The following is an 18,528-nucleotide window of genomic DNA, read 5'->3' on the forward strand; positions in this document are numbered from 1 at the left end:
GCCTCCTAGAGAGACAGCAGAAGGTGCTGAGACCAGTGGTGAAGAGGACTGCAAGGAGCCCTCAATAAACTTTCTGATGACACCATGCTGGGAGAAAGTGTTGATCTGCCTGAGGGTGGTGGAGTCATATCCCTGGAGGTGATCAAGAAAGGGGTAGATGTGACACTGAGGGACATGGTATAGTGGGCATGGTGGGGATGAGTTGACAGTTGGACTAGATGATCTTAGTGGTCTTTTCTAACCTTAATAACTCTATGATTCCAAGATCTAGATTTAAAAAGTGCCTTTGAACTCCATAGAGAGAGCTGGATGGCTTCAGCAACTTTTTCCACCTCTATCCATGCAAATTTCTTGCTTTAAGGTCAGTTGAGAACAATCACCAAGGAGGAAGGAAAAGACAATAAATCCAGAACCTGGGCCCCATTGGCCACAGAAGCAGGGAGTTTCTAGAGCAAACCTTGAAGCTGTCTCCTCCAACTTAAATGTTGATGGGCTGAAGCCAATGCAATAGTAGAGATCGTTCCTGCCCGTTGCAGTTGTAGTGGAAATGCAAAGTCACTGAATTAGTGACTGAGCACCTGGTGGGAAGGCAGGGCCAACCCAGAGGAGCTCAGGTGCATGCAATGTACCTCAGTGACCAGAAAGGTGGAGCCAGGATCCAACCCTTCCCAATCCTCATTTAAGGGTTGGCAATGGAGGTAAGCATTTCTTGTTGGTGATCTCTCTGTTTCTGAGGCTTTCTGAAGGTAAGCAGCTTCTTCCCTTTATTTTTGTGCTCATGACTGTTGTATTTGAACAAACTGTTGCTTGCTGCAGCCTAGGACTTTGCTGTTCTGCTGTCACTGCTGTGCTTTCCATCGTGTTATAGCAGGGTACCCATTTCTACCATTAGCCTGATGTTGATCAAGTCCACATCTGCTTCAGCCTAGGCACTCTGTATTTTATCCCAAGACAAAGCTCACAGTGGTCTCCTTCATGGGCTGGAACCACCTCAGCCAGGAGATCCTGTTTATTTCTGCACCTATGAAATGCTCTCCAGCTCTTATGTTTTCAGTCATTTCTTATGCTAGAGCCCAGCATGGAGCTCAGGCCCCAGCAAGGGCTAACTGGACCCCAAGCTTGAAGTTTGTTTGTAAACAGTGACCATACATACAGGGCCTGTAAGGGTCATCTAGGCTCAATCATGTTCTGGAAATAACAGAAAAAGATGACCTTTACTGTCTCAGTGTGGAGGACAATGGTGAGTGATAATATCAAAGAGGGCATGCACAGGAGGTGTCTGAGTAAGAGCATTACTAAAGGGAGGATCACAAAGACTGAGAGCTTCAGAATGACAGCCAAATTCATAAAGTCTCCTGGCTGGAAGATGACAGACACTGGTGTTACACACATCAAGGTGCTCATCTTGCCTTTCTAATCTGAGTAGAGATAAGGAGATAATATAAAACTGCTTTCAAACTTTCCAAGATTGTAGAAGGAACAACCCTACTCCTTTGTGTGTCATAAATTTCTGTTTTTATTTTTCAAGTGGGAAATTGAGGCAGATATGTGCTTCTTCCATGACTGCTCCTGACTGGAATGGGGACTTTGTAAAATGTTCTCACTGGGCACATGATGTGTGCTCCTCGTTAACTCAGTGTTTTATGTGAGATAATATTCATACGTGCTTTCCCATGGCCTTCAGCCACTCTAGTGGTTCCAAAGGGCTTTATCTGATGGTTCTAAAACAGGTGGCTGAGACTGAGTGACTTTTACAACCTGAGAAGGGTGATAATGGTGCCAGAACTTGCTCTCAGGAGTGTTATATTGCTGTCATGAAATGCAATTTGTACATTATAGAATGGAAGACAGTGCAACATGTATCTTGGTCCTGAAATAGGACTGACAGTCCATCAGTCTGCTGACAGCTAATAAGCTCTGGTCATGCCTCAACTTCTAAGTCATTCAAGCATTCACTTTGCAAGCATGAGAGCAAAACACCTGTGTAAGCCCCATATTTGTGTGCTAGGCATACCTCTGCCATGGAAAACAACTTAGATGGGTTCTGTGTTCCCTCTTGCACTGGTGAGAAACAGCCCTGAGTAGAACTAGATTATTCTGGATTTGAACCAGGCAGAGCAAACAGTGGCAGCTGGGGCACCTCACTGTCTTGGCTGCACCAATCCAATGTCTATGAGGTTCCTCTCTGGATAAGCAAGAGGAGAATTCCCTGTATATGCACTTCATTTTGGAGATTGAAAGTGAGATGTGTGTGACGCTGTGTTGCCTGGCAACAGGCTGGGAGCGATGGAGCACAGGGCAGATCTTACTGGGGGCTGTGCTGGAGGGAAGCATCTGGTGCATATGGCAGAGGGAAGGGGTGAGTGCTCCAGCAGAGAGGAATGTGCTTGGAGCAAGGTGGAGACACGAAAGTGTGGGAAGGACCATGGGGGAGATGGAAGTACAATTGAGGAGGAAAAGAGAGAAGATAGAGAGTCACCTTTGGTGGGGAGTGGAAGGTGGAAGAGGTGCTGAGCTGTGAGAACTCATGGCCATCGCCTTCCAGGGAGTGGCTGAGATCTCTCTTCAGATGTGTTGTGGCTTCAATCCAAAGAACAGCAGAAAGAGGCAGTTTTCCTCTGAATTGTGTCTGTTCTCCTGTAAGGAAGTCACATACTCCTGATGCTCTTGTGATCCCTGGATACTCTATGCAGGTTTCAAAGTTGATTGCAGTGACTTTTTCTGAGTGACAAGAATCCACACAAGGCTTCACTGGGAATAACAGCACCTCTCTGACTAATCCCAAAAGGGTCCCAGTCCAGCTGTCCTGAGGGACCACACTCAACTGGTCAGTTTGGTCAACACGGCAAGAATCTGTCCTTCATTTCCTTCACTTTAATTGCTTTCAAATTGCAATTGGGGGAAAAAAAAGAGTTATGTAGGATTGGAGGAAACAGATGTGAAAAGCAATTAGTTTCCATCCACAAGAAATGTTCTTGGTCTGGGTATCCCCCCTCAAAGTCACAGGTCTCCCTGGACCTCTGTCCTCCCATTTGCATCCACAAGGACTTTTGGCTGTGTTCTCTGCACAAAGAAAGGAGGGGATTCTGTGCCCTGGCTTGGTTGCAGGTGAGGGAGGCATGCAGGGCACCAGCAGCCCTTGGGGAAGACTCCAGGGAGACCACTTCCCCCACTGTTGGAGCAGTGCCAGCTCCTCTCTCATTGGGAATCCTTTCTGGGAGGTCCCTCCTGCATTACTACTGACCCCGCCAGGCAGAGGACTCCCCTATCTGGAGCATGGCACATTGAGTCCTGCCTGCAGACCTCCACCCCCAAAGAAATTCTTGGGGATGCTGTATTGTCCTATGCATGAGTCTTCCTTATTTCCTGCTTTTATTTTAGTCCATGTGCAGCACTGATTTGGGCAGGTGATAGAGCTCAGCCTTCTGCATCTGTCCCAGCTGCCATGCAGGAGTGTCTCTAAACACAAGGATGTCAGCCGACGTTCTGGCTGCTTGCTGTCTTCCCCCTTTTGCTTTTTCCAATAAGCACACCACCTCACGGTGTTCTCAGGAGGAGGCAATCATCCACTCTGCCTCTGGGACACATAAAACAAGCTATCATGTTTGCTCTGACACAGCAAGCCAGTAGCAGCGATGCAATGGACTGTGGTTTCCCTGTACTCTGGTCTACAGTCTTAATAATTAAGATAAACCTTTTAGGTCAGTTCTTTCCATCTTGATACTTCTCCATCTTGACTGAAAGCAGCTTTGTAACAGGACTGCCACCTGGCAGAGAATTCCAAAACTTGTCCTTGATTTATCCCAACTTAGGAAGAAGAGCAAAAATACTTTTCCAGACCACAGCTACTTCTGAGATGTGCAGGATAAAGTTTTGTTTTGCCTTTCTTGTCATTTCCAATATCATATGATACTATATTTAAAATGACAGGGACTGTGACACTTATCAGAACAAAATCTATCCATGTCCCCTATGCAGGGCACAACATGGAGGAGCTGTGAATCCTTTCTAAGCCTTCCTCCTGCCAGGCCTTTCACTCCATTGCTCTTTTCTTAGGCAGGAAAATCTCTTCCTGGGAAGAACTGTATATCATGGCAGCAATAGCAGAAATACTTGATTTCCACCAGCCAAAACCTCCTGCTGCAGCTCACACCAGCTTAAGGTGTGTGCAAAGGCAACACTTGAGTAGTGTGTTAACCTTGCTTTATGCTGGTGCCAGCTGCTGCAGAAGGTAGCATAAAGTGAGTTGAAGCTAGCACAAGAGCTTTGGGAAAGCTATTGACTTAAATTCAGGCTGTATCTGGCATGTTTTGAACAAAGCCATGGTAGAGGGGCACAAGTTTTTTCAGTTTACACCCATTCTTTCTCCACCAAGGGAGAGAAAGAATTATTATGGAAAGGATTATTTTTATTCATGTTCCCAATTGAAGCTTTCTTTGCTCACCAAATCTATTGGGGAGAAATGTTTTCATGTAAAGGAAGCCCAAGGCGAAAATTAAGTTTTCCAAGGAAACTGCAGAGAAGCAGGAAAAACAAAGCAGCTGGAAATTCATGTGATGCTGTTGGAGTACAAACCTCCACTGGGAGGAAAGGCAGTTTCCAATGTGAATGGGAAGAGCAGTGGCCACAGTGCTCAGCATCTTTGTCCATGCAGGCAAGGAGCAGCCCAAGTGAGCACGACTGCAGGCTGTGCTGTGCTGGGACCATACCGGGCTCTGGCTGGTTGGTGCTCCCATAAGCTGATGTTTGAACGTGAGCTCCCTGTTCCTGGGAACTTCACCTTTCTGTGCTGTTTCCTTATGACCCTCATTTGAAAATCGAAGGGCTGTAGGAGGTGGCCTAGGCTCACAAATCCTACCAGGTTCAGAGCTGAAACAGAACCCAGACCTTCCTTTCTTCCCTCCTTCCCTTTCCCCTTTCACTCCTGCTGCCAGCTTGCTGCACCTATTTGCATCTCCAGTGCACCATTTCTCTTCTCTGCCAATTTGGTGCACCCTTCCCTCCTCCATCCCTGAGACTTCTTCAGAGCCAGCAGCCCAGCACTGTCCACACTGAGGTGATGTAACCTGTATTTCTGCTACTTCTTTCTTCCAAACTCTGCTGCCTAAAGCCAGGGCCACTTTTCTTCCACATTTGGAGAGAGCAATGCACTTTGCTAATGTAACCTTAAATGACATCTGAGCTGGATGTGTGTCCCCAAGGCACAGAGGGCTTGGCCAGTAAATTATCTAGTCTGCCAACCCACTCCCACCATGCCTGCTAACCTGTGTTCCCCTGTGCCACATCTGTTTCCTGAACACCTCCAGGGACACTTGCCTCCACCACCTTCCTGAGCAGCCTGTTCCAATGCTTTACCATTCTTTCAGAGAGAAAAAAATTTCCTAATATCCAATCTGAATATCCCTTGGTGCAACTTCAGGCCATCACCTCTTTGTTCTATTGCTAGTTACCTGCGGAAAGAGACAACCCTCACCTCGCTACAACCTCCTTTCAGGTAGTTGTACAGAGCAATAAGGTCTCCCCTGAACACTGCTTACAAGGGAGCTCTGGAGATCACATTGTCCAACCTCCCATTCCCTTGCAAGTAATCCATACCTTGTAACAATCACAGCCCTGATCTAAGGGGATTCACATTTTCTCAGATAAATGCTGTCTGCCAGCGTGCTCTCAATTTCTCTTCCATTGTAAGTCCTACAACCCCTCCCCAAATTGTCACAAGGACATTTCTCCCTCCAGGGAGGACAGCCTGGAATGTGCTGGGGACTAGATGACAGCCACTGCTTTCCCCCCTCCTCAGCTCCTTGGGGGGAGGATGCTATCTCCTGATGCAGGCTCAGATCTACAGCTGCAATCCTCTTACCAGCATCTTCAACCTGATGGAGAGAAGCAAAGATCATCAAACTTTGTTTCCTGTGTGGCCCTGCAGGACGTCTGCTTGACAAGTTTTAAACGCACTCTAAAAGAACCCATGCTGGCACAGGGCCCCTCAGCTGCCCTGCACTGTAGGTTCGCTCCAGCCCTGCATGCTCCCTTCAGCTCTGCCTGCTCCACAACAGCAGTGCGAGCAGGGAGGTGGTGTGATGTTGCAGGGAGCGAAGAATTGTTTGCTTTGCTGTATCTGATTCACAATGGAAGTGCAGGGGTCAGGAGAAGGCTGTTTATCATGAGAAGGTGTCCTGATTAAGTCAAGCAATGATGATGGCATCTTAAAGGAGCAGATGAGAGGTAGATCATCGCCTGGGACTGGAAGATCCAGGGAAAAAACAACCCCAAAATCCCCTGGTGAGGGGTCAGCATCAGTTGGGCATGTTGCCAGCCTGTGGTCCCCAGGAAAGCAGAGCATTCTTTCACTATGCGGGGATGACAGCCTCTGTTGGCATGGCAACATGGGATGCTGCAGTGGGGATGGCCGGGCAGGAGTTTGCAGTCGGCAGAACGGGGAAATGTTTGATAGATTAAAAATCCACCAGCCGCACGCCATCGTCCTCCCTCACTCGCTCCACCTTGTGCTGCCAAGTTGAATAACTATGTTGTTATGGTGGGAGAAAAACAGCATAATCTGAGCCCAGGCTGTCAGGGAGGAAGGAGCGAGAGCGTTTTCTGCTGATATCCTCTCATTTCCCTCTTTTCCTTCCCAGCACTTCTTTTGGGGAAGCAAAGCCAAGCAGTGAACAAGTGGGAGACCCAGGCACTGTTTGGGCTGTGGTATCCCACAGATCTCATCATCACCCTGCACAGCTTTAACATCCTCACTGCAGGTTGCACTCTAAATTAGATTAAAAAAAAAAACAGCAACAACAAGGTTCAAGCATGAGGTAATTCTTGTTCACTTAGAAAGCCTGAGGAAACAAAAGAGTGAAGAAGTAGAGGGGTTAAAAAGCACATCTGCTTGCATGGCCAAACCTTCACTGTTTCCATGCAGAATCTCTGAAGTACTGGTGAGGATACCAGGGTTTTCTGTGCAATTGGCAGTTGCAGAGCTCCCTGCTCCCACTCTGGATGTGATGTGACTCACAGGGGTTTGCCCATGCACCCTGAGCAGGAAGGTGTGTGTGAACCTCAGGCACATAATTTAGGATAATTTCAATTATTTTGGATGATACCAGGCTAAATATTTTGCTGTCTTTTATTCAAGTATCTCAAAGGGATGTTCTGCTTTCTCCCTGGCTGGGTCCTCAGATTGGTCCTGGTTGCACTTCAGGTCTCTTGTGAGGGTTCAGTGAGGTTTCCCCCCATCTTCTGAGCACCACCCAACTTTCTGAACAGCTCTGCAAGGCTTTTATTTCACACCTGCACTTTGCATACTGCTGCTTCCTGAACCACAATAGCATAAACCAAGAGATGACAAAAGGAAAAGTCACCTGTGACAGCAAAAAAAACCACAACCTCAGGACAGAGCAGCCTCTGGGGAGTTTTGTCTCATGATGTGGCAGCTGTGCCAGGATCACGAGTGCACCACCAGACACTGACTGCCCCAGCCTGCTTCACCTGGGGCATCCTCCACACACTCACACCACCCATTGGGCCATGGCTCCATTTAAGCTTAGGCTCATGCACCCACCCTTTGCTTTGGGCTATGCTGTAGCTATCTCTGAACGTATCTCTTAGATGGTACCTAGATGTGCTTTGCAATCTTGTCTCTGGCTGGGCATTCTGGTTCTCATTTGTGACAATAGGTAGGACGGTGCTCAGGTACAATGGAGCTGTACACCCTGGTCTCTTTGGTTCTGGCCTTATCCCTTCGTGTGAGGCAGTTCTGCTCTTGCTTCCTCCTTGATACGGAGTGGGGCAGCCTGCTGAGAACCCTTGTGTAGCCTGCATCCAAGAAAGTCAGGTACCAGAAGTATAAGGAGGTGCTTAGCTGAGTTCCCTACATCCCATTTTCTCTTTGTAGTTGGGCAGAGCCTTTCATGGGGCTAGACAGCAGGAGATCATTTCCTAAACAACCCTTAAGGTAATAAATTAAGGGCTTTCACTTAAAATGAGGTGCTACACAAGGAGCAGGGGTCCCAAGGTCACTCAGGAAGTCTGTCAGAGAAAATCAGTGATTAGTTGTTAAGATTCAACTTGAATCTAGATAGGGTTTTAGACTGTAAATTTTGCACTCTGGTGTGGTGCAGCACGATCATGAATGCGTGTGTGGTGTCACAGCTCCTTTTTAAAATGAGGAAAGCCATAAGGGCTGGGCTGTGGGAAGCACAAAGAACAGCGTTTGCGTCTCCGGATCTGCTTTGCTCGCCCCTGCTGTGCATGCAGGAGCACGGCGCCTTTGCAAGGCTGCTTGGCGCTGGCTGGGGCTGTCCTAACAGCTGCAGGATGGGATGCGTTGGTTCTCGCTGAAGGCTGAGCGCCCAGCACGGAACGGGGAGAGAATGCCGCTTCTCTGGAAGGGAAAGTCGGGGGTGAGGCTGCTGTTAACCGTGCATACAGGGAGAGCTCCGCTTCAGCATCTTTTCGCCGGCAGTGGGTGGCGGAGGGAATCCCTATACAGGAGGAGCACGGCTGAGCCCAGCTCCTGGCAGGGAACCTCCCCAGGGCCCGGTGAGCTGCGCCCTGCCGAGCCCTCTCCGAAGGAGTCTTTGAGCATCCGCTCCTCTGTTCTTTTCCATCTCCCCCAGCACATCCACCTCCCTCTCCTGCATTTCTTCTGCCTCGCTCCACACCGCTCTGCAGCTTTCTCTGCTCAAAATAATTTCTGCTCAGGGAATTCCTCTCCCTCCCTCTTCGCTCTCCTGCAGTATTTCTCTCTGGCCTTTGCCCCGGGATATGTAGCTGAGCATTAGCACAAACATCATCTCTCGCTGGTGATCTGGAGCAGACAAGATGACTTTAAAGCCCAACGAAAAAGCCTTCCTGTGAAAACATCTTGTTGCAAAAGCAGGGCATTAGCGAGGAAGGCACTGCTCTCCAGGTGGGGTGTTTGCTGAGGAATTATTCTAAGCACTCATCGTCTCGGCGAAGTGCTGCGTTCACCCAGGGCGCTCACAGCCTGAGCAGGAACAAACCCCCGGCCTGGCAGCGGCAGCCCTGGGCGCTGCTGCCAGCATCCATCTCCTGTGCTGCCACCGGGAGGTGCCACCTCCAGCAGCGCGCCGTGATGGTGGGGGGCAGCCCCGCAGCCACCCCCAGACTGCAGCAAAATCTGCACTTAATCGCCGGCTGATCTCAATCGGGGCACTTACCGATTGTAAACGCTGTGTTTTTGTGGGAGGTCTCACAGGTTGGATTTGTTTTGTCTTTGTGGTGGGGCTGCGGGGTAGAGAGGAGACCTGGGTCCGTTGGTCTGTCTGCAGCCTGTTCTCATTCGGTGCTGTTCCCTGTTTCAGCTTTTCATTTCAGACTTCTTCCTTCTGCACTTCCATCTGCTGATGCTTTGTGGTTCCCCTGCTAAATGCTGAGGGGACCTGAGCAATTACTGCCTTATGGCACACGTTATGTCTGTGGTAAACCTATTTCTTCACCAAGCCTTACAGGCACAACTGTTAGGGCGCTGTGCGTGCCACAGTGTGTTTGCAGCAGTTGCTGATCAGAAATTTCTTGAAGAGAAGAAAGCTGTGCCTGTAACCTTCCTTTTAAAATAGAACAGTCTAACCTGAGTGTGTGATGGGGTTAGAGGGGCTATTTTTAGCAAAGTGCTTCAGGTGAGTTGGAACTTTCCCTTTTGCCTGTGTCTTCAAAACACTGCTTCCAGCCTGGAGAAACAAGGCCAATAAGGTTCTATTGCTTTTCAGCTCTCCTCGTGCTGAGTTTACCGTCTGATATGCTGCTGAAAATTTGGGCATGGTCTTTCAGCTGCAGCCTGAATTGCTCTGTGTCACAGTGTTAAGTAATAAAATGAAGAGAATTATCGTGGGTATGCAAGGTTTGCCAACCTTGTGGTCTTTCCTTGAAAACAAGCTAGGATGTGTTAGCAGCTGCTCGTCAAGGTTTCTAAGGAGAGTGACCTGCATGAGTTTAATATATTGCAAAAGGAGGTGATGTTAACACTGTAGCCAACAGGAAGATGCAAAGTGTGCCCTTATCCTGCTGGGGTAAAGCATGGAGGGCTGGGGGTGCCATCTGCCCAGCTGGTGCTCCCAGCCATGGGGAGAAGCTGTGCTGGTAAAGGACCATGATTTCAAAATGCATTAGGCAGCACTGAGAGTTGTGTAGCTTTTTCTAAAAAATGCTTTCCCCCGCTGACTGACAGACCAGTTCCTTGGGGAAAGTCCCATCTAACCCAGTTCTATACCCTGCACTTAACACAATGGATCTCCTTGCTTTCCCAAAAACTCCTCACTTACAGCAAGCTCAATTGGCACATTCCTGGGTCAGACATATCTTTTTTTTTTCTTTTTTTTTTTTCCCCAAAAAGTCGTGCTGTCATGCCTTCACTGGGCTGCTCTTAAAGCTGGCACAGATAGCAGCACGGAGAAGAGCTGCCATGAAGTTTGCATTCAGTTAGTAAATATTCATGCTGACTTTCTTAAGGTGAGTGGCTTAGCAGCTCAACCCTCAATAAGAGTGCAAGGCTTCAGCTCTTGGAGCTTGAGGCTAGAAAGGCTGATTAAATAAGGTCTGTATAGGGGGTCCTTACATTTTGGATGACTGACACTCCTCATCTGATGAGCCCAATAACTTTATGTGGATGAAGGCAGAGTATGTTTGGCAAGGCCAGCTTGTTACAGCAGCTGCTTTGATTTGCAGATATCTTGTCAACAGAAGCTCCCATGCAACCAGCTAAATTAGGAATGCAGTTGCAGGGAATGTAATATTTAATTATCCTTGCCATTAAAAGTGTTGTATTTGATTTCTTTTCTTGGCTATTTCAAACCACGAAGGTCACTATTTTTTGGCAGAAATGAGGCAAGCAAATCTTGTTTAGCCATGGGGAGAACAAGGGGTGAAACTAAGTCAACTTTTTACTGCTGAATGTAGAGCTTTGTATTTGAAGCTTGGCAAAGGTGAGTGCTTGTGGTCCAGCACAGTGCCAGGTGTAGGAGTTGCTTAGCTGGGAGAGCGGGTCTGTAACTCACGGAAGTGTTTATTTGGCATTTAAGCTCTCCTCACTGGTAGCTGATAAGGATGTCCTGTGTTGGACCTGAAGTCCAGGGGATTACAAATGATCCTGAGGGAGACTGAGGGTGAATGCCAAGTAGTCTGTGCTGTCAGTGTGATGGGATATTACAAATGCAGCTTATCCTCACTCTGACTGTCTGGGGCATGATGGGTCAGGTAAGCACAAAGGGGCTGAGGAAATCTGTAGCTAAAGCTTTAACCAGAAGGCAGATGCTAACTGTCAGGGCTGCCACAGAAGCAGGTCCTGACCTGTACCAATTCTGGGACCTGTTTGCAGTGTCCTTGTCCCAGCTGGGCTAGTTCTGTTCTGCCAGAGCCTCCTGGGGCTGCAAAGTAAGGCAGGAGGTACTGCTTATGTTAAAGGCAGCCCCTCAGCACTGCCTGCTGGGGTGCAACAAAGCTCTCTGAGCTGGTCTCTGCACCAGGGCAAAAGTGATGCTTCTTGGAGCTTTCCTTAGCCAAGCACCAGGCTCCTACATGAGCACTACAGCATCTCCCTTCTGTATGCCATTACTATAAATGTATGCTTATTCAAGGCTTGCCTGCTGTTCTGCCTGAATGCAGTGGTTAGAGCACTGAGACAATGTGCTACCTGTCATGCCTTGTGTCAGCATATGGTTTTGAAGGGTCACTTAAAATATAGCTTCAGTTCATCTTATTGTGCTGGCTGTTCTGTGCCAGGGAATGTTGGGGGGCTGCACGCCTCCCAAGAGTCATCAAGTCAAATCTTCAGTCTTTCTGGTGCACTGATGTTTGGATGCCAGACCGCCAGATTGTGGTGTAAATTGTGGTGTAAAGCTTCTCCAGCTCACCAGCAAAGTATTGCCATTGAGGTAAGGATCCTGGACCAGTAGGGTTGTAGGAGACTCCTTCTGAAAGCACTGTTGCTCTGCAACATGTCTGTGGGATGCTTCTGCAGGAGACAGGACAGGAGATCAAGTAGGACTTCTGGAACATGGAATGGAAAAGACTAAGATAGCTGGGAACTGGATAAGAAAAGGCTTTCCTTTATCAGACCAACTTCTGCTTTCTTCTTTCCTCCCTCCTGTTCAGCTGAGAGCGCACTAGCATCTGGTGAGACACTGTTGTGACTCCTATAGAAAGGCATGTAATGAACACAATTTATATACCACTATCACACCTGGTAACATATAAAGACATTTAACACAGGAGAAACCGCCCACTCCATGGGGATTGAGGACTGTGTTTGGCAAAGTAAGCACTCTGCCATAAAATGAAGAGATCAGCTATGCTTGCTGGAGCCAGCAATCCTCTGTTCTGTTTAACCCAGCAGTTTTCACACTGTGAGAGTAAGTATGCTCTTTATATCTCATTTCTGAGCTGGATGCCCTGTTGCACTACAGCTGTGACAGAGGTGATATGTTTCCCATTAACACCTTTACAGGCTGCTTAGTGCATCCAGGGCTCCTAAAGGGTGGGAGAGAGGGAGATAGCAAAAGCCACTCTGGAACCTGAAGCTGCTGGCCATGGCTTATAACCAAGCTCTTCTCCCAACCCTGGTGGCCTGACATCTTTCCAGCTCTGCAGGTAGTGCAGAAGAGTCAACATGTTGAGTTCACTCTTGGTCTTTGGGAGTGTGGCAAGGCACTATAAGAAGGAGAGGAAGAGGCACAGGCTGCACAGAGAGGTGGGGGAGTCACTGTCCCTGGAGGTGTTCAGGAAACATGTGGATGTGGCACTGAGGGACATGGTTTAGTGGGTATGTGGCAATGGGTTGGTAGCTGAGCTTGGTGATCTTAGTGATCTTTTCCAATCCTAAGTGGAAGCTGCCAGGGAAGTGTGAGCAGACCTGGAGCGTGGAGACTTGCTGGTGGCTGCTGCAGCTGCCTGTATGGTGTTGAGCAGCACAGGAGATTGGGCATCACTCCCTGCTCCTTCATCCCTAGGGCATAGCAGGTTCAGAGCAGACATGGAGGGAGAGGTAAGGCAGTAGGGTCTGGAAGTCCCTGTGAATGGGGTGCTGCCCAGATGCATGCTGCAAACAACATTGTGTGTCTTGGCTGACAAGGAATTGCTATTTGAGAAATGAATTTGGGGCATGGGGTGAACATGGGGGAAATGCTGGCAGTTTCATTTCAGGTTAATGAAAATATGATTAACAGTTGTAATTAACTGATGAAACAGTGGCTAGTTCTCTGCCCCCTCCTGATGATTTATGAGATGCAGAGGTTACCTGTGCCCATGGTTTCTGCTTATGGCAGCACTTTGCAACATCTCAAACTTTCTGCCTTAAAATCCACTCCAGGCACAAGTTGCTGTGGCTTTAACTCCTGAGATGCGTGTGGGGATGTGCTGCACACCCAGCATAACTGCCTCTGATCCCAGTCCTGTTGTTGGGAGGCTCAACAGCAGAGCCAGAGGCTATGGGTGTGCTGAGAGAAGAGTTGAGAAAGGGTTACAATCTGAAAGAGTAGCTGCTCCACAGCAAAGCTGTGGGGAAACTCAGCCTTGATCTCAGATGGCTGAGAGCTGAGCACCTGGGAGAAGTGGGTGCTTTCTAGACACAGGAGATGCCTTTCAGCCTTAAGTATATATTTAAATATCTAGGTGGACTTGTACAAATGTGAGATCTTAACTTAGGGGAGAAAGAAGCAGAAAAGCACTGTGTGCACAACATCCTACTGTGAACAGGACAACTGCATGAGTAACAGACAACTTCCTTTGGCGTATTCCAGTATGAGGGCAGCATTTGTCCCTATGATGGAGACAGATGGCACTTCTGGTGTGTGTGCCCAAGGCAGACAAGAAAGCAATCCTCTGTCCCATCTGATCAGCTTCTGCTTTCTTTGGAGTCATTTTTAGGGATGTGCTTTTGGCTGTAGGGAAGAACAGGTGAGCTTTGCCTTGTTTGTCTGATTGCATATGCGTGATCTAAAAAAAGTGACTCCATTTCTCTAAGGATACCTGATGAGCATTAAAAATACAATTGCAAGAATAATCAGGTCAGACTTCAAACAAATGCAAGGAAGCAGATCTGTTGAAGAAAGAGATACCTTGTTATGTCATTTTCTCTGAGCAGTTCTTAAAGGCTGATCTTTCTCTTGGAGATCAAACTAAGGTTCTTCAGCCCAGGGTTGGAACGCAGTACTCTTGCCTACAAGCTGTGGGCAGATAAGAAGTCCCAACGTGAAAGATTAAAAAATGAAACAAACAAACAAACAAAAACAACAGAGAGGGATCTCTCCGGGGTTCGCAGCAGTGTAGGACATGGCAGGAGTAGACTTCTAGGGATGGCCTGTGCCTCTATGGTCTGTGTGTGTGCAGACGTGGTTGGGAAGCACAGTGCACTGGGAGAAGTACCCTGAGGTCAGTGAATTGATCTGCTGGACATGGGGCTCTGCCAGCTTTGGGGGACACCTGGTTTGTGGCAATTTGAAGCCCTTGGAGAGGCATGAGGCTGTTGCTGTGAGCCCACGGTATCACAGAACCACAGAATGTCAGGGATTGGAAGGGACCTCAAAAGATCATCTAGTCCATCCCCCCTGCCAGAGCAGGAACACCTTGGTCAGGTCACACAGGAATGCGTCCAGGTGGGTTTTCAATGTCTCCAGAGAAAGAGACCCCACAACCTCTCTGGGCAGCCTGTTTCAGTGTTCTGTTACCCTCACTGTCAACAAGTTTTTTCTCATTTATGTGGAACCTCCTATGTTCCAGCTTGTATCCCTTGCCCTAGAAAATGTTCCATTCCCTTAATTATATTGGTGGCTCTGTGCTGGACTCTCTCAAGCAGATTCCTGTCCTTCTTGAACTGAGGGGGCTAGAACTGGACACAGTATTCCCCATGCAGTCATACCAGGGCAAAGCCTCTCTACCCTCTAAACACACCCTCTCTCATACACCCCAGAATGCTCTTATCCTTCTTGGCCACAAGAGCACAGTGCTATAGTGGTTCCTGGGGTTGTACTTGCCCCTGTTGTTTTTCATTATATTTGCCCTTGCCCAACTCTCCAGCCTGTCCAGGTCTCACTGGATGGCAGCACATCCTTCTAGCAGCCATTCCCCCCAGTTTTATGTCATCAGCAAACTTGTTGACAGTGCACCCTATTCCCTCATCCAAGTTGTTGATGAATATATTGAATAGTACTGGTCCCAGTAGTGACCCTCAAGGAACTCCACTAGATGCAGGCCTCCAACTAGACTCTGTCCCATTGACCACAGCTCTCTGGCTTCTTTTCTTCAGCCAGTTCACAGTCCACCTCACTACCCAACTCTTATCCTTGATGTGCCTAGAGACAGAGCCATGGATAAGTTGTTCCATCACCTTTCCAGGAATGGAAGTGAGGCTGAGTGATCTATAGTTACCTGGGTCCTCCTTCTTGCCCTTTTTGAAGACTGAAATGACATTTGCTTTCCTCCAGTCCTCAGGCACCTCTCCCATTCCCCTTGACAGTACGTCTATACTGGTATAGTTGGAAAAAATCTAGTGTTAAATTGCTGTTTGGTTGCAGCGGAAATGCTGAGTCATGGCTTGAAGCAGTGATTGAGCACCTGGTGGGAAGGCAGGGCCAATCCTGGGGAGCTCAGGTGCATGCAGTGTATGTGAATGACCAGAAAGGGTGCAGCCAGGATCCACCCCTTCCCAAACCTCATTTATGGGTTGGCAGTGGAGGTGAGGGTATCTTGCTGGAGATCCCTGCCTACCTGAGAAACCCATGATTTCCCAGATGTCCTGAGATATTGAGAGCAGTGTAAGCAAGGAACTTCTGCAGGTCTGTGGTTGCTGGGTTAAGAGGGCTGGCCAGAGTTTCTGTTGGCTTTGGCCCTAATGCTGATAGGTAGCTTGACAGTCTGAGGTCTACTCTACCTGGGTTAATGGAGCCTATAGTTGAATCCCTGAGTCTCCCTGTAGGAGGGAAAAACAACTTGAACAGCTAACCATAGCTCAGTTTTTGTTGTTGTTTTGTTTTTGTTTTTTTAAGTCTGGATGCAAAAGTATCATCTCATGGTCACTTCACCTACCAGAGGGATGCTTTCATGCATCCATCAATGGGATGCTAACGCTTGAATAAGCCTGTGTTTAAAGTGGAAGTTCATCTGAGAGAGCTGTCTCCCACGGATGTTTCCAGCTATGAGAAATGCACTCGCTGACCTGAATGGCCGTGACATGTGTGCAGGTGATATTATTTGTCTACAGCCTCCCTTAGCACACGTGCAACCTTAGAAAAGCACTCAGAAGCATGTGTTAACGGCTGCCAGAGGTGCTGTGTGTGAAGGGTGGAGTGGTCTCTGAAGACAAGACGCTCCGTCTAACTCAGGGCTTGGGTTTTGCTGGAGACCGGAGAGCAAGCACTTCTCAAACCGTTCTCCTTCCTCAACAATCGGTGGCCAGCGATTCCCAGTGGGCGCTCGTTCCTACGAAGGAGCGTCCTGAAGGCTTCTCTGCGGCCGCAGCTGCGGCGCTTCCTTCGCACGGCTGGCAGAGGGCAGCAGAAGCCACGGAACCGGCGGCGGAGGCGGGGCGAACGCGGCGGCTCTTCCCGCGGCTGTGGTGCCCGGGGCAGGGGGGCTTTTCCTCCGCGGGAGCGCGGGGCTCATTCAGACACTGAGCTCGGCAGCATCTGTTGCGGTTTGCCCGGCCGCTTTGCGGAGTTCCTTCACTGTGTTCGTGTTGTGCGTCCGTCCAGGCTCCTTCCCTAGGCAAGCCTGCAGGCAGCGCTGCGGCTTTAAGGGCGTGGGCATAGGTTGCTAGTTAGAGCGGCTGTGGCTGAAGCCCGAGCAAAGGAGGGAGGAGAGCGGAAGGCAGATGAACGGGAAGAACTTGCTGCTGCGGTGAAGGGATTTGGAATCTCCCCCGATGAACCGCTCCCTCCCCATGAGCCGTTTGGGGCTCTGGGACACCCCTTCTTGGCCCCAGGGTGGTGCACAAACGGAGCCCCGGGCTTGGCTTTGCACAGAGCTTTTTCTCTCCAGAGAAGTGGAGTCCAGCCTCGCATTGATTTCCATTTGAGTCAGGCACTTCTTAAAAGCCCCAGGGGGAGCTTGCACAGCATCTGTGTCTCTGACGTTTCCAGAGAGAGCATCTTGCCAAGTATCTCGGTGTGTCAATAGCTGAGGGAATCCCTTGGTAACCTCCTTCCTGAGAATGCTTCTCTCCAGGTCCTCTGAAACAGGGCACTCTGGTGCCAGACGTTCCCACAGGAACTGCAGCCCTGTTTGGAAAGAGGCCGTGATGAACACACTCCATGGCCGCTCTGGATGTGGCTCTCCTTCCCTTTGCATTTTAGGAAGGCTCTTTGCAAGCAGGCGTAACCTCATGATATCTGAGTGACTTACACAGGTGTTTAACCCCCTGTAGAGCTCCTTCTGCAGACAGTGTTGTTCTCTGACCCCATCCTGGGTGGCACCAGGGTTGCTCCTTGCAGTGCATCCATCTGCATGCAGCACTGCCTCCTTCTTGGGGCTCGGAGCTTTCTGTGAGGGTGAAGGCAGCTTTGCCATCTCCACACAGCGCATGACTTAATTCTGTAATGTTTTACAGTGATGTGATTATCAGCCCAAGTTAAAAATATTTTTACCAGCAAGCACTAAGCCCTCTTCTTTAGGGGAATGTCTTGGCAGAGGAGTTGAAGCAGTTTTAAATAGGTGGCTTCTAGGTGAGAAATAACCTTTCCCTGAATTGTCTCATCTGTTTTCACCTGACAAAACTTTCTTTGTTCTGGTTTATTATTATTATTATTTTCTCTTGGGGAAGCTTACCAGGCCTTATCAGCTTCCCCAGCAATGGAAAGCCCACATTGCTTTTCGAGGTAAAATGAGAGTGGAGAAAGAGATTAAGGCAGAAGCTACTGAAAAATATTCTGACTTCTTTCTGATTCAGGTGGGGATGGAAAGATGAAAAGGAAGCAAATTTCCCTCTGAAAATTTCTTACTGTTCTATCTGGAAGAGAGCTTGAAGTAGGAATGCAAGTCCTTAAACAAAAATTCGTGTTCTTAAAAACGTATATTTCTGAAGTCACTGAGGTGCCACTTCTTCTAAAAGGTGATCTATTTTGATCTCAACAGGCTGCCACAACCCGTCCTTGTATCTGGTTCCTGCTAGCAGGGCAGTGCTGGAGCCCGGTGCAGCTGATGCACAGTGAGGTCTGTTTGGTTCCTGACCAGTGGCGCCATCCTATGGCTGCAAACAGCTGCCCAGTGTCTGTGGTGAGAGCTGAAGGGCGTTTCCATGGTAGGGAGGTTTAGCAGTGCTTGGTGAGCATGTCTTGGATGGCTTTTAGGATGACTGGAGTCTGACAGCTCCACTTTCATGTATGTTTTCCTACCGAGGGATAGAAACCTCTCCCCTGCTCCCTCCCCTTTCTCTCTTACTACTGTATATGTGGTACAGTGCTGTGTTCTTTCACAGCTTTCCTTCACAGCTGCAGTGTTTAGTGAATGAAGTACTGTCTCTTCAAACAGCCTTCTTGAGAAGCCATGCTTCTTTGTGAGCAGCCAAGCTATTTTGCAAGC

The 18,528-nt window shown here is 48.7% G+C and overlaps 1 protein-coding gene across 2 annotated transcripts in view; it reads left to right on the forward strand.

Moving 5' to 3' along the window:
- Positions 1-718: 718 nt before the first annotated feature.
- Positions 719-18,528, forward strand: part of GABRA3 (gamma-aminobutyric acid type A receptor subunit alpha3) — a 91,935-nt gene continuing 74,125 nt past the window's right edge. The window contains exon 1 of one of the 2 annotated variants that reach the window (XM_048959592.1): positions 719-746. The gene's annotated coding sequence lies outside the window, so the exon portion shown is untranslated. Of the gene's footprint in view, positions 747-15,746; positions 15,768-18,528 lie in introns of those variants that run through there. The other variant, XM_048959593.1, reaches the window with a different exon arrangement.

This window comes from Lagopus muta, chromosome 13 (assembly GCF_023343835.1).
Source record: "Lagopus muta isolate bLagMut1 chromosome 13, bLagMut1 primary, whole genome shotgun sequence".
NCBI lineage: Eukaryota > Metazoa > Chordata > Aves > Galliformes > Phasianidae > Lagopus > Lagopus muta.